Below are 16,393 nucleotides of genomic sequence, written 5' to 3' on the forward strand. Positions count from 1 at the left end.
AGTTCATCATTAGACTTCTCACTGAACTGGTGAAACGGTCTTGATTTTGCTGTCTATTAAGGTAGCTCCAGTCCCATATCAGAGAAGGCAATGGCACCCCACTCCAGTACTCTTGCCTGGAAAATCCACAGATGGAGGAGCCTGGTAGACTCGCTAAGAGTCGGGCACGACTGAGCGACTTCACTTTCACTTTTCACTTTCATGCATTGGAGAAGGAATGGCAACCCACTCCAGTGTTCTTGCCTGGAGAATCCCAGGGTCAGCGGAGCCTGGTGGGCTGCCGTCTATGGGGTCACACAGAGTCAGACACGACTGAAGCAACTTAGCAGCAGCAGCAGTCCCATGTGGCTACTAAGCACCTGAAACGGGCTCGTCTGAGAGATGCTCTGATTGTAAACACACACTGGGCGTCAAGCATCTGTTAAGATAGAGAGACAGTAAACTACCTTTTCAAGAGCTGTTCAGAATTGATTATAGCTTGTGCTCAGTCGCTCACTTGTGTCCGACTCGCGACCCCATGGACTGTAGCCCGCCAGGCTCCTCTGTCCCTTGGATTCTCCAGGCAAGAACACTGGAGCGGGTTGCCATGCCCTCCTCCAGGGGATCTTCCTGATCCCGGGACTGAGCCTCTGTCTCCTGTGTTGCAGGCAGTTTCTTCACTAGCTGAGCTATCAGGGAAGCCCCCATCCTTAATAAAATCTCACTTATTCTAGAAATAAGTCAACATTTGATGGGATTAAGGACATGGGATATAAATAAGGAGGAAGTAGGAGCCATATTCAATAAAATCCCCTTGCAGGGGAGCTGAGTGGCAGTGGGGGCACGTGGAGGCCACAGGCAAAACTAGTGGACTTGAGGTGGGTCCACATTATGGAATTTCTTCTTCACGTCTGCGATTTCTCCAAAAGACAGATTTGAGAGACAAGATCTGCAGTATGGAGGCATTTGTTAATTCAGCAAATATTCTTGAGGTCAGCTCAGTGCCAGGCAGTGTGTGTCCATTTATGGGCACTGGACAGAGAACTCTGTCCTGAGAGAAGTAAACTGACCCTGGCAGGGTCTTCTTCATTTTATCATCACAGCTTCACATTTTATGCACGATGGTGACTTTCCCCCATTGATTTTATCAACCTCTTAGGTCCTGCCAGGCCTCCTCTCATGGGCAGGTGGGTCCTGCTGGGGTCAAGGCTCAGCAACCTGCAGTAGAAACGGAATGAAATGAATGTGGTTTTCAGCTGTTGAATGAAACTGATTGTATGTACACATTTTTAAATCTGGAAACACGACTTGTTCCACCATATAAAGAACCTCCATCACACACACACTTGCAGAAAATTAAAAGAAAACATTTGGAAATTGATCTTAAAAAAAAAAAAAACCAATAATTGAAACAGAAATAAGTCCGGAAACCACAATATTACTTCTGGAAATGTAAGCTTCTCTCATGCAATTTGTGTTAGTGATTCATGAACTGTTCCGTAATTCTCACCTGCGCTTTTGCGCCACGCGGGCAGCAAACGGGGACGTCCCGACACAGCCACGCGCACACGAGAGTTCTCTCCCGCGCCTCGGCGGTCGGTGTCACTCGCTTTGCCCCGGATTCGGCGAGGACCGCCAGTGCCCAGACTCACACGGTAGATCCTCAGGAAGCTCTGGTCGTCCCGGCTCGGATGCGATGCAGATAAAAACGGACACAGCGGCTCCACGGCGGGAACTTGAGTGAATGTAAAGATATGGGACCCCTCGCCAACGTGGTAGAAGGAACCGATCCCGACATTCAGGAAGACCCCCGCTCGGTGCAGCCGGGGCTCACCCTGAGCGCGGTGCAGGAAGGCTCGGTGCAGGCGGAGAACACGGCTCCATCTCTCAAACTCACGGCCCAGAAGCCACGCCCGCAGTCGGCCGCGTCTCCCCGAGCCTGCGCGCTGTCTCGCGGCCGACGCCCAGGTCCCCTCGGCCGGACCCGCCTCCACCTCCAGAAGTGGCGCCGGAGGTGAATCGCGGGGAGCGCAGGACGCAAGTGGTGCGGTGAACCTCTCAGGTCTCGGCTCCTTCTGCTGCTTGTAAACCTGCGCGGACAGTTCTCAGGTCCTCAGAAATGATGAGGTGCTTGGTGGCCGTGTCAACGTCCATTGGCACATCCACGGCGGGGAGAAAGGTCAGCAAGCAGGGACGCTGGGCACTGCACTTCCTGCCCTCTGGGAGGTCACGTGGCTCACTCACTCCACTTCCGTAACTCGGTACTTGTTACCCAAGCAGACAGAGGGTTCCTGCCGACGCCCCCCTGAGCCTGATGAGATAGTTCCACAAATAAACTGAATGATTAAAGAGATACAATTCCATGTATAAACAGAATGATTAAAATGGAACCGGTCTTTCTCATTCACGCCCATGTTCTCTTTGCATTAACTGGATTATTTGATTCAAGACTTCTGTTTAGAACATGATATGCGTTAAAGAAAAAAAAGAGAGTCCCTGGGTGTTGATTTTCCTCATTGTCAACTGAGACAGACTTTGTCAAAATACAGACACTGAGTATACACCTGAATGGTGGTGATTTGACGTGTCCCAGAATAATGTTGGAATAGTAAGGTATCTTTTGCTTCTTTTTGCATCTTCCCTCTGTAAATGAACAAGCAAATGCATTCCAGTCCTTCCCATTCTCTGAGTTGTAGAAAATCTGAGAAGACGTGTCAGAGGTCTCTGGATGAGGGGGTTAACTCTGGAAGTCAAGACAGAGGAAGGGATTCCCGTGGACACGGGAAAGGATGGGCTTGGATACTGCATTGACTCAGACCCAGAACTCGATGCGGCCAGGCTCAGAGGGCCGGGGCGGAAGGACTAGCTGCACTGACGACATCTCCACCTAATCCTGTGATGAGGAGGGGGCCTCGACCCGCCTGTCCTGATGTGACCGTGTGGATGGGGCCACATTTCAGTTCAGTCGCTCCGTCGTATCCGACTGTTTGCATCCCCATGGACTGCAGCACGCCAGCCCTCCCTGTCCATCACCAACTCCCTGAGTTTACCCAAACCCATGTCCATTGAGTTGGTGATGCCATCCAGCCATCTCATCTCTGTCGTCCCCTTTTCCTCCTGCCCTCAATCTTCCCAGCATCAGGGTCTTTTCAAATGACTCAACTCTTCACATCAGGTGGCCAAAGTACTGGAGTTTCAGCTTCAACATCAGTCCTACCAATGAACACCCAGTACTGATCTCCTTTAGGATGGACTGGTTGGATCTTCTTGCAGTCCAAGGGGCTCTCAAGAGTCTCCTCCAACACCACAGTTCAAAAGCATCAATTCTTCTGTGCTCAGCTTTCTTTATAGTCCAACTCTCACATCCATTCATGACCACTGGAAAAACCATAGCCTTGACTAGATGGACCTTTGTTGTCAAAGTAATGTCTCTGCTTTTGATGGGGCCACAGGAGTCTCAGAAATAAACCCTCTGCCACAAAGGCCTACGACTCCGCTTGGCTCCCTCCTCACACGGCTCTTTGGGAGATGCTGAGACTTTCTGACTGTTGGCGAGAACGTGAGAAATAATAATAAAACTAAAAACAAAACAGCAAAATTGGGACTTCCCTGGCAGTCCAGTGGAGAAGTCTCTGTGTTTCTAACGTAGAAGCTGCAGTTTCCATCCCTGGTTGGGTTAATAAGATCCCACATGCCATGAGGTGAGGCAAAAACAAAAGAAGAGAAAGCAAACAAACAAAAGCCCTCCAAGCAATCTGATTAAGAAATAGGCAGAGGGGGCTTCCCTGGTGGTCCAGTGGTTAAGAATCTGCCTGCCAGTCCAGGGGCACCGGTTCATCCCTGTCCAGGAGGATCCCACATGCTATGGAGCAGCTAAGCCCGTGCATCACAGCCATTGAGCCCGCGCCCTACAGCCCGTGCTCTGCAACGAGAGAAGCACTGCAATGGGAAGCCCATGCTCCATACCAGAGAGCAGCCCCTGCTCACCACAGCTAGAGAAAGCTCTTGCACCAGCAAAGACTCAGCAGGCCAAAAATTAAATAACACTTCAAAAATTTTTTATTTGTTTTCTAACTGGAGGATAATTGCAGCACTATTTCAGTTCAGTTCAGTAGCTCAGTCGTGTCTGACTCTTTTCGACCCCATGAATCGCAGCACGCCAGGCCTCCCTGTACATCACCAACTCCCGGAGTTCACTCAGACTCACGTCCATCGAGTCCGTGATGCCATCCAGCCATCTCATCCTCGGTCGTCCCCTTCTCCTCTTGCCCTCAATCCCTCCCAGCATCAGAGTCTTTTTCAATGAGTCAACTCTTCTCATGAGGTGGCCAAAGTACTGGAGTTTCATTCCTTCCAAAGAAATCCCAGGGCTGATCTCCTTCAGAATGGACTGGTTGGATCTCCTTGCAGTCCAAGGGACTCTCCAGAGTCTTCTCCAACACCACAGTTCAAAAGCATCAATTCTTCAGCCCTCAGCCTTCTTCACAGTCCAACTCTCACATCCATACATGACCACAGGAAAAACTATAGGCTTGACTAGACGGAGCTTAGTTGGCAAAGTGATGTCTCTGCTTTTGAATATACTATCTAGGTTGGTCATAACTTTTCTTCCAAGGCGTAAGCGTCTTTTAATTTCATGGCTGCAATCACCATCTGCAGTGATTTTGGAGCCCCCAAAAATAAAGTCTGACACTGTTTCCACTGTTTCCCCATCTATTTCCCATGAAGTGATGGGACCAGATGCATGATCTTCGTTTTCTGAATGTTGAGCTTTAAGCCAACTTTTTCACTCTCTTCTTTCACTTTCATCAAGAGGCTTTTTAGCTCCTCTTCACTTTCTGCCATAAGGGTGGTGTCCTCTGCATATCTAAGGTTATTGATATTTCTCCAGGCAATCTTGATTCCAGCTTGTGTTTCTTCCAGTCCAGCGTTTCTCATGATGTACTCTGCATATGAGTTAAATAAGCAGGGTGACAATATACAACCTTGACGTACTCCTTTTCCTATTTGGAACCAGTCTGTTGTTCCATGTCCAGTTCTAACTGTTGCTTCCTTGACCTGCATACAGGTTTCTCAAGAGGCAGGTCAGGTGGTCTGGTATTCCCATCTCTTTCAAAATTTTCCACAGAAAAATTTATTGTGATCGGCACTCAGCCTTCTTCACAGTCCAGCTCTCACATCCATACATGGAAATTTATACACAGGAAATTTATTGTGATCCACACAGTCAAAGGCTTTGGCATAGTCAATAAAGCAGAAATAGATGTTTTTCTGGAACTCTCTTGCTTTTTCCATGATCCAGTGGATGTTGGCCATTTGATCTCTGGTTCCTCTGCCTTTTCTAAAACCAGCTTGAACATCAGGGAGTTCACTGTTCACGTATTGCTAAAGCCTGGCTTGGAGAATTTTGAGCATTACTTTACTAGCATGTGAGATGCGTACAATTGTGCGGTAGTTTGAGCATTCTTTGGCATTGCCTTTCTTTGTGATTGGAATGAAAACTGACCTTTTCCAGTCCTGTGGCCACTGCTGAGTTTTCCAAATTTGCTGGCATATTGAGTACAGCACTTTCACAGCATCATCTTTCAGCAGCACTATTTACAATAGCTGAAACATGGAAGGAACCTAGAGGTCCATCGACAGATGAATGGATAAAGAAGCTGTGGTACATATGCACAATGGAATATTACTTGGCCATAAAAAGGAACGCATTTAACCAATACTTTAATAATTAATAAATGAAAATATCACACTGCCCCCTAAAAGAAGACGAAAGTAAAATCCAGGAGAGAAAAAAAGCAAATAGGACAAACAGAAAATTTAGTCTCTGGTTTCTGCTTTTCAATGATGGAAACTAGATATTTGAATGAAAAGTACACAGGTGACGGTTTTTTTCTCCCTCTTATTACTGCATCCAACTAATCAGCAAACTTCACGGAGGGTCAACCACATAAAAAAAATCTGCAAGGTTTAAAAAGGAAGCAACCCTCTGGACAACACTGATTTTTCTATGTAATACTATAACATATTTTAAAAATATGAGGAAAACAAAGATACAAAATATAGGGGAAAACACCTTATTTTCCTTAATTTTCCACGTGTGTTACCTTCATCTATGGAATAAAATTCTTGCCCACCCTGGAGTAGTAGTATTCTGGACCAACATTAGATTGTGTGAAAACATATATTAGGTACTGATCACACTCACATGGACAGAAAACTATGGAAACACTTCAACTATTCCTGAAGAAACGAAATGCCTTTCAGATGGCAGTACTCATTGAGGAAGAAATTTATCTCCTTAATAAAGTTATTAATCTTTTTCTGTCTAGTAATTTCATGTATAGACTCAGCTCTTCCCACATAGCATCAGTTAAAATTGACCTTCTAATATTACTCCTTGGAAGCAAAGTTATGACCAACCTAGACAGCATATTAAAAAGCAGAGACAATAATTTGTCAACAAAGGTCCATCTAGTCAAGGCTATGGTTTTTCCAGTAGTCATGTATGGATGTGAGAACTGGACTGTGAAGAAAGCTGAACGCTGAAGAATTGATGCTTTTGAACTGTGATGTTGGAGAAGATTCTTGAGTCCCTTGGACTGCAAGGAGATCCAATCAGTCCATCCTAAAGGAGATCAGTCATGGGTGTTCATTGGAAGGACTGATGTTGAAGCTGAAACTCCAGTACTCTGGCCACATCATGCAAAGAGCTGACTCCTTTGAAAAGACCCTGATGGGGCTCTCAGGGCATTGTTCTGGGCAGAAATGGAGAGGGCTTCGCAGTGGCTTGGAGAAAGGAGTGAGATTAGCCAGTGCAGGCACAAGGACTCTTCTTACATAACCTGGAAACAAGGATCCTGGGCCTCTTATTCTGAAAAGCGACACAGCGTCATGCTCCATGGGATGGGAGAGGGTGGGGGGGTGACCTGGAGATCACATTACTGACACCAATCCTATTTCACCATTATCATTTTTTATTTAGTTTTATTTACCTTTATGGGCTTCCCAGGTGGTGCAGTGGGAAAGAACCGCTTGCCAGCTCAGGAAATGCAGGAGATGCGGGTTGGCTCCTTAGATGAGGAAAATCCCCTGGAGAAGGAAACGGCGACCCACTCCAGGGTTCTTGCCTGGAGAAGTCTACTGGGCAGAGAAGCCTGGTGGGCTACAATCCATGGGATGGCAAAGCATCAGGCACGACTGAGTAGGCACACACTCACCTTTAGAGTCTGACTCGTCACTAGAATGTAAGGTAGCATGAACTGAAAAACCATGCCTGTCTTGTTCAAAAATATGAATGGCCTGTAATAAATATTAAATACTACGTACTTAATAAATGAATAAGTGAAAGGGAGACAGGAGCCTAGGACTTCTCTTAGAGTTATTCTGACAGTTGTCATTCATAGCAGATCAAAGCACTCTAACCTAAGTTAGCAACACAGGACCATGCAAGCTCATGTCCAAATTATAAGGTTCTTGGGAATTTCCTGACAGTCCAGTGGTAGGACTCCATGTTTTCACTGCCAAGGGCCCGGGTTCAATCCCTGGTTAGGGAACTAAGACCGCTGGTGCTGCATGCGCACTCAAAAGAAAAAATATATATGGTTCTCTGACTCATTAAAATGGCAAGGGAATCAATAGGCTTTGAGAACTCTTTGACATTTTTCATCTGAGTGACTGACAACAAAATACCTTCTAAAAAATCAGTAGCCTTTGAATATTCAGTATGACCCTAAAATGCCCTGCAGATATTCTATTCAGTATAGAAAAGCTCCTCATTGGCCAATGAGTTTTAATTATTAATAATTCCACAGATCTGAACTTGCTGAGAAGTCAGCTTCAGCTTCAGTATCAGCCCCTCCAATGAAGATTCAGGGTTAATTTCCCTTCGGATTGACTGGTTTGATCTCCTCGCACATATTCAGAGTGTGCTGTTGAAAGATTATATATATAAGATAAGCCTGAATATTCTTTGGAAGGACTGATGAAACTCCAAAACTTTGGGCACCTGACAGGAAGAGCCGACCCATTGGAGAAGACCCCAATGCTGTGAAAGACTGAGGGCAGGAGGAGAAGAGGACAGCAGAGGATGAGATGGCTGGATGGCATCACTGACTCAATGGACATGAGTTTGAGCCAACTCCGGGAGACAGTGAAGGACAGAGGAGCCCAGCGTGCTCCAGCCCATGGGATCCCAAAGTGTCAGATATGACTAAGCACCTGAATCCATGCAAACACACACACACACACACACACACACACACACACACACACACACACACACCAGTCTGCCCTGATGTTGATGTAAGTAACTATACATCAATAGACCTTATCTGATGTGTCAGGAGTTTGAAGTTATAATCCAGACTCTGCACATCAATTGCCCTTGTGTATCCCCACTCAAGCCTAAACAGTATGTTAGGTTTGAGGAAATAAGCAGACACTTTTGTCCATGGCTGGGTTGCTCAGTGGGGCAGGTCACCCAAGATTGGCTCAGATTCCAAAGAGACCCCCACAGTTACTTCCCTCATTGTTGGGTACACAAAGACCCAACAATCTGCAGTAAATCTCACCATTGTGATCCCACTCAGATACACATCCCACCACATTCCCACCTTCCACCTGCCCAGCTCTGAGCTCCTCTCCCGCTGAGAGCAGGCTCTCCTGATTCCTGCCCTGAGACTGAACACAAGGGAGCACTCACCTGCCTACACTTGGCGCCACACTGTGCAGGGAAGTGTCCGTCAGGACGGGCCCCAGTTATAGGGACAGGGCCCCTGGGCCCGCTCTCCCCACAGAGGAGCCATTATCATGTCGTCTGGAGCGGAGGTGACATGTCTGCTTGGAGAGTCTGGGGCATCTTCAGTGAGGGCCGGATCTTACCCCCAGTGCTCGTCACCCTCACCCACCCCTGGGGACTAGGGACAATCCTGGCAGTTACTGAGAAGGTCCACGCGAGCAGCTGAGCAGAGGGCAGGGAGAGTTTTCCATGTTCCCTGTGGAAGTTCAGAGTCAGAGTTGTCATCTGCGGTGGAGCTGGAACTTAAGATTGAGTCTAGGATTCCTATTATATTTGTATGCAATTGTATGATATTTCCCAATGGGCATTGTTTTTCTTTTTTTTAAATTGAAATATAGTTAATTTACAAGGTTGTGAGTCTCTGGCGTATGGCACAGTGACTCAGCTCTTCTCTCTCTCTCTCCCTCTCTCTATATATATTTATATACATATATTCTTCTCCGGATTCTTTTTCCTTATAGGTTACTGCAAAATATTACTGCAGTGGGTTGCCATGCCTTCCTCCCGCGGATCTTCCCAACCCAGGGACTGAACTGGCATCTCTCATGTCTCCTGCAGTGGCAGGTGAGTTCTTTACCACTACTGCCACCTGGGAATCCCCACGTGTCTCTGTGTGTATTCAGTTCAGTTCAGTCGCTCAGTCGTGTCCGACTCTTTGTGACCCCATGAATCGCAGCACGCCAGGCCTCCCTGTCCATCACCAACTCCCAGAGTTCACTCAGACTCATGTCCACCGAGTCAGTGATGCCATCCAGCCATCTTATCCTCTGTCGTCCCCTTCTCCTCCTGCCCCCAATTCTTCTCAGCATCAGAGTCTTTTCAAATGCGTCAGTTCTTCACAGGAGGTGGCCAAAGTATTGGAGTTTCAGCTTTAGCATCAGTCCTTCCAAAGAACACCCAGGGCTGATCTCCTTTAGAATGGACTGGTTGGATCTCCTTGCAGTCCAGGGGACTCTCAAGAGTCTTCTCCAACACCACAGTTCAAAAGCATCAATTCTTCGGCGCTCAGCTTTCTTTATAGTCCAACTCTCACATCCATACATGACTACTGGAAAAACCACAGCCTTGACTAGATAGACCTTTATTGACAAAGTAATGTCTCTGCTTTTGAATATACTATCTAGGTTGGTCATAACTTTCCTTTCAAGGAGTAAACGTCTTTTAATTTCATGGCTGCAATCACCATCTGCAGTGATTTTGGAGCCCAGAAAAATAAAGTCTGACACTGTTTCCACTGTTTCCCTATCTATTTCCCATGAAGTGATGGGACCAGATGCCATGAGCTTCGTTTTCTGAATGTTGAGCTTTAAGCCAACTTTTTCACTCTCCTCTTTCACTTTCATCAAGAGGCTTTTTAGTTCCTCTTCACTTTCTGCCATAAGGGTGGTGTCATCTGCATATCTGAGGTTATTGATATTTCTCCTGGCAATCTTGATTCCAGCTTGTGCTTCCTCCAGCCCAGTGTTTCTCATAATGTACTCTGGATATAAATTAAATAAGCAGGGTGACAATATACAGCCTTGACGTCCTCCTTTTCCTATTTGGAACCAGTCTGTTGTTCCATGTCCAATTCTAACTGTTGCTTCCTTGACCTGCATACAGGTGTCTCAAGAGGCAGGTCAGGTGGTCTGGTATTCCCATCTCTTTCAGAATTTTCCACAATTTATTGTCCACACAGTCAAAGGCTTTGGCATAGTCAATAAAGCAGAAATAGATGTTTTTCTGGAACTCTCTTGCTTTTTTGATGATCCAGCAGATGTTGGCAATTTGATCTCTGGTTCCTCTGCCTCTTCTAAAACCAGCTTGAACATCTGGAAGTTCACGGTTCACATATTGCCATACAGTTGTTCATAACAGTCTCATAATCCTTTGTATTTCTGCATTGTCTGTTACAACCTCTCCTTTTCCACTTCTAATTTTGTTGATTTGATTCTTCTCTCTTTTTTTCTTGATAAGTCTGGCCAAAGGCTTGTCAATTTTGTTTATCTTCTCAAAGAACCATCTTTTAGTTTTAGTAATTTTTACCATTATTTCTTTCATTTCTTTTCCATTTATTTCTGCTTGGATCTTTATAATTTCTTTCCTTCTGCTAACTTTCAGGGTTTTTTGCTCTTCTTTCTCCAGTTGCTTCAGGTGTAAAGTTGGCTGTCTATTCGACGTTCCTCTTGTTTCTTGAGGTCGGGTTGTATTGCTATAAACTTCCCTCTTAGGCCTGCTTTTGCTGCATCCCACAGGTTTTGAGTTGTCATGTTTTCATTGTCATTTGTTTCTAGAAATTTGTTTATTTCCTTTTTGATTTATTCGGTAACCTGTTGGTTATTTAGAAATATATTGCTTGATCTCCACATGTTTGTGTTTTCTAGTTTTTTCTTGTAATTGATGTCTAGTCTCATAGCATTGTGATTGGAAAAAATGCTTGATAACGATTTCAGTTTTCTTAAATTTACTGAGGTTTGACTTGTGACCCAAGATGTGGTCTATCCTGGAGAATGTTCCATGTGCACTTGAGAAGAAGGTGTATTCTTCTGCATTTGGAGGGAACGTCCTGAAGATACCAATGAGCTCCATCTCATCTAATGCATCATTTAAGACTTGTGTTTCCTTATTAATTTTCTGTTTTGATGATCTGTCCATTGGTGTGAGTGGGGCATTAAAGTCTCCTACTATTATTGTGTTACTGTCAATTTCTCCTTTTATGTCTGTTAGTGTTTGTCTTATGTATTGAGGTGCTCCTCTGTTGGGTGCATAGATATTTGCAATTGTTATGTCTTCCTCTTGGATTGATCTCTTGATCATATGTAGTGTCCTTCCTTACCTCTTGTAATCTTCCTTAAGGTATATTTTGTGATATGGGGATTTCTGCTCCAGCTTTCTTTTGCTTCCCATGTGCATGGGATATATTTTTCCATCCTCTCACTTTCAGTCTGCATGTGTCTTCAGGTCTGAAGTGGGTTTCTTGTAGACAGCATATATATGGGTCTTGTTTCTGTATCCATTCAGCCAGTCTGTGCCTTTTGGTTGGAGCATTTAATCCATTTACATTTAAAGTAATTATTGATATATATGTTCTTTGCCATTTTCTTAATTGTTTGGGGTTTGATTTTGTAGATCTTTTTCTTCTCTTGTATTTCTTGACTGCATAAGTCCCTTTAACATTTGTTGTAAAGCTTATTTGGTGGTACTGGATTCTCTTAACTTTTGCTTGTCTGAAAGGCCTTTGATTTCCCCATCAATTTTAAATGAGATCCTTGCTGGGTACAGTAATCTTGGTTGTAGGTTTTCCCTTTCAGTACTTTAAATATATCCTACCATTCCCTTGTGGCCTGCAGAGTTTCTGCTGAAAGATTAGCTGTATGGGGTTTCCCTTGTATGTTACTTGTTGCTTTTCCCTTGCTGCTTTTAATAGTCTTTCTTTGTGTTTAGTCTTTGTTAGTCTGATTAGTATGTGTCTTCGCAGGTTTCCTCTTGGGCTTATCCTATATGGAACTCTTTGTGCCTCTTGAACTTGATTGACTATCATGATATTTGTCTTTGGCTTCCTTCACTTAGTATGACAATCTCTAGGTCCATCCATGTTGCTGCAAGTGACATGCCTTCATTCTTTTTGATGCCTGAGTAGTGTTTCGCTGTATCGTATGTATATATGCACCATATCTTCTTTACCCTCTCCACCGTCAGTGCAGCGTGTAGGTTGCTCCATGTCATGGCTACTGCGAATACTGTGACTGTAACTCCTATTGGCCCTTTCTGTCGACTCTCTGATGTTTCCAGAGTCAAGCTGACACCTGTGATCAGCTTCATTTCATTTCATCTGGAACCGGCTTCTCCTTTGACCTATGCTCTGTGTCTGTGTGCTCAGTTGCTCAGTCATGTCTGACTCTCTGCAACCCCATGGACTATAGCCCACAAGGCTCCTCCATCCATGGGATTTCCCAGGCAAGAACACTGGAGTGGGTTGCCATTTCCTTCTCCAGGGGATCTTCCTGACCCAGGGATTGAACCTGCATCTCTTGTGTCTGCTTCATTGGCAGGCAGATTCTTAACCACTGTGCCACCTGGGAAGCCCCCATACTACACTTGATGTTAGTCAAAAGGGCTTAAGCGCCACAGTTGTTGCTTCATGTAGCCTCGAGTTCTCTTAAACCTGGAGGGTGTCCCGTTTAAAGCTAGTCCATCCCACCTCAGCATCTGTGAGCATCCTGAACGTACACAAGGCTCACAGGGCATGATGGCATGGATCCGTGGTGGAGGACAGACTGCTCCTTGGTTCCTGTGGGACAACCAGACTTTCCTTCTTTATTTTGAGGACTTATCTCCACAAGTGATATTTCTGGACTTACAGACAGGATTCAGCAAAAAGTAATATATAGATACAGGTGCAAAGGGCCAACTCATTGGAAAAGACCCTGATGCTGGAAAGGAATGAAGGCAGGAAGAGAAGGAGGCAACAGAGGATGAGATGGTTGGATAGCATCATGGACTCAACAGACATGAGTTTGAGCAAACTCCAGGAGATAATGTGCAGAGAAGCCTGGTGTGCTGTAGTCCATGGGGTCTCAGAGAGTCAGACAGGACTTAGGGACTGAACAACGACAACAGAAGGATAGCATCCGAATTCTTTAAAAATGAGAAAAAGGCCCCAAACCAGTGGCGAATTGGGAAAAAAAAAAAAAAGAGAGAGAGAGAGAGAGAGAGAAACTTCACAACATAGATGAGAAGACTGACCCTGAATCATGTGTTAATTATAACAAGTCATTCAATTTTTCAAGATGGCTTTGGGTATTCTATATTTTTTACAGTTTTCTATCTTAGAATAAGCTTGCCAATTCAAACAATGGCAGCAAAATAAAAACACCACAAGCAGGACTGGGTTGTCTTTGGGATCTGCCAACTCTTTAGATCAACTAAGAGTGCATAGGTTCAGGGGGGATATGGGAAACCTCTGTGCCTTCCTTCAGTTTTGCTGTGAATATGAAACTTCTCTAAAAATAAAATTTATGAAAAATGGAGGAGGGATGGATTGGGAGTTTAGGATTAGCAGATGCAAACTAGTATATATAAGATATATAAACAACAAGGTCCTATTATATAGCACAGGGAACTATATTTAATATCCTATGATAAAGCTTAATGGAAAGAACTATGAAATATATATATATATGTATGTATAACTCAGTCACTTTGCTGTACGGAACAAATTAAAACAGCTTTGTAAATCAACTCTACTTCAGTAAATTAATTTTAAAAAAGTATTATACTCAACAAAAATAAAATTCTATATAGGGCCAGTAAGACATTAATTTGTAAGGCCTCCTCAGGCAGCCCTTTTGCTTTTTTACATTACTTTTCCATGGGGATGGTCTTGATCCCTGTCTCCTGTACAATGTCACAAACCTCCATCCATAGTTCATCAGGCACTCTATCTATCAGATCTAGGCCCTTAAATCTATTTCTCACTTCCACTGTATAATCATAAGGGATTTGATTTAGGTCATACCTGAATGGTCTAGTGGTTTTCCCTACTTTCTTCAATTTGAGTCTGAATTCGGTAATAAGGAGTTCATGATCTGAGCCACAGTCAGCTCCTGGTCTTGTTTTTGTTGACTGTATAGAGCTTCTCCATCTTTGGCTGCAAAGAATATAATCAATCTCATTTCAGTGTTGACCATCTGGTGATGTCCATGTGTAGAATCTTCTCTTGTGTTGTTGGAAGAGGGTGTTTGCTATGACCAGTGCATTTTCTTGGCAAAACTCTATTAGTCTTTGCCCTGCTTCATTCCGTATTCCAAGGCCAAATTTGCCTGTTATTCCAGGTGTTTCTTGACTTCCTACTTTTGCATTCCAGTCCCCTATAATGAAAAGGACATCTTTTTTGAGTGTTAGTTCTAAAAGGTCTTGTAGGTCTTCAACTGTTCAACTTCAGCTTCTTCAGCATTACATGAGAAACGCCGGGCTGGAAGAAGCACAAGCTGGAATCAGGATTGCTGGGAGAAATATCAATAACCTCAGATATGCAGATGAAACCATCCTTATGGCAGAAAGTGAAGAGGAACTAAAAAGCCTCTTGATGAAAGTGAAAGAGGAGAGTGAGAAAGTTGGCTTAAAGCTCAACATTCAGAAAATGAAGATCATGGCATCTGGTCCCATCACTTCATGGAAAATAGATGGGGAAACAGTGGAAACAGTGTCAGACTATTTTTTTGGGCTCCAAAATCACTGCAGATGGTGGTTGCAGCCATGAAATTAAAAGACGCTTACTCCTTGGCAGAAAAGTTATGACCAACCTAGATAGTATATTCAAAAGCAGAGACATTACTTTACCAACAAAGGTCCTTCTAGTTAAGGCTATGGTTTTTCCAGTGGTCATGTATGGATGTGAGAGTTGGACTGTGAAGAAGGCTGAGCGCCGAAGAATTGATGCGTTTGAACTGTCATGTTGGAGAAGACTCTTGAGAGTCCCTTGGACTGCAAGGAGATCCAACCAGTCCATTCTGAAGGAGATCAACCCTGGGATTTCTTTGGAAGGAATGAGGTTAAAGCTGAAACTCCAGTACTTTGGCCACCTCATGTGAAGAGTTGACTGATTGGAAAAGACTCTGATGCTGGGAGGGATTGGGGGCAGGAGGAGAAGGGGACGACAGAGGATGAGATGGCTGGATGGCATCACGGACTCAACGGACCTAAGTGAACTCCGGGAGTTGGTGATGGACAGGGAGGCCTGGTGTGCTGCGATTCATGGGGTCGCAAAGAGTCAGGCACGACTGAGTGACTGAACTGAACTGAACTGAAGGCATTAATAATTCATGGCACTGGCAATAGAGAACTAGACAATGTTTAATGATGTCAGTGAGGTATTGGTGTATATTTGAAAAAGAAATATTAAACTGTGTAGATACATTTGAAAAATATTGAATTAAAAAATTAGTACATGGAGTGGCATGTACTAATAGATAGTGAGATATGGAAATACACTTTTTTTTTTTTAACTAAATCAGAAAACTCAAAGGAGACTTGGACTCAGTGGGAGAAGGCGAGGGTGGGATGATTTGAGTGAATAGCATTGAAACATGTACATTACCATACGTAAAACAGAATAACCAGTGGGAATTTGGGGTATGACACAGGGCACCCAAGCCGGTGCTGTGTGACAACCTTGAGGGATGGGGGGTGAGGAGGCAGGTAGGAGGGGGTTCAGGATGAGAGGGACACATATATACCTGTGGCCGATTCAAACTGATGTATGGTGGAAACCATCACAATGCTGCTGCTAAGTCACTTCAGTCGTGTCCGACTCTGTGTAACCCCATAGACGGCAGCCCACCAGGCTCCCCCGTCCCTGGGATTCTCCAGGCGAGAACACTGGAGTGGGTTGCCATTTCCTTCTCCAATGCATGAAAGTGAAAAGTGAAAGGGAAGTTGCTCAGTCATGTCCGACTCTTCACGACCCCATGGACTGTCAAGTAATTATCCTCCAGTTAAAATAAATAAAAACAAAAACACTAAATTTGGACAAACTCAAAGTGAAAGGTGTGTATGAGTGGGATGTTAGATGTAGGGAATAAATTCTAAAATCTAGAGACACATCCTAGCAGCAGTTCTATGTCAGAAGATCAT

General features: G+C 44.4%; 1 long non-coding RNA gene across 1 annotated transcript; it reads right to left on the reverse strand.

Annotated features, from left to right (window-relative positions):
- Positions 1–756: 756 nt before the first annotated feature.
- On the reverse strand, positions 757–2,202 carry LOC138419495 (uncharacterized). The gene is made up of 2 exons (XR_011248988.1): positions 1,490–2,202; positions 757–1,197 (listed from the first exon to the last, which is right to left on the reverse strand). It is a non-coding gene; the product is annotated as an uncharacterized lncRNA (long non-coding RNA).
- Between the last annotated feature and the right edge of the window lie 14,191 nt (positions 2,203–16,393).

The sequence above is a fragment of the Ovis canadensis genome, chromosome 14, assembly GCF_042477335.2.
Source record: "Ovis canadensis isolate MfBH-ARS-UI-01 breed Bighorn chromosome 14, ARS-UI_OviCan_v2, whole genome shotgun sequence".
NCBI classification, from domain to species: Eukaryota; Metazoa; Chordata; class Mammalia; order Artiodactyla; family Bovidae; genus Ovis; species Ovis canadensis.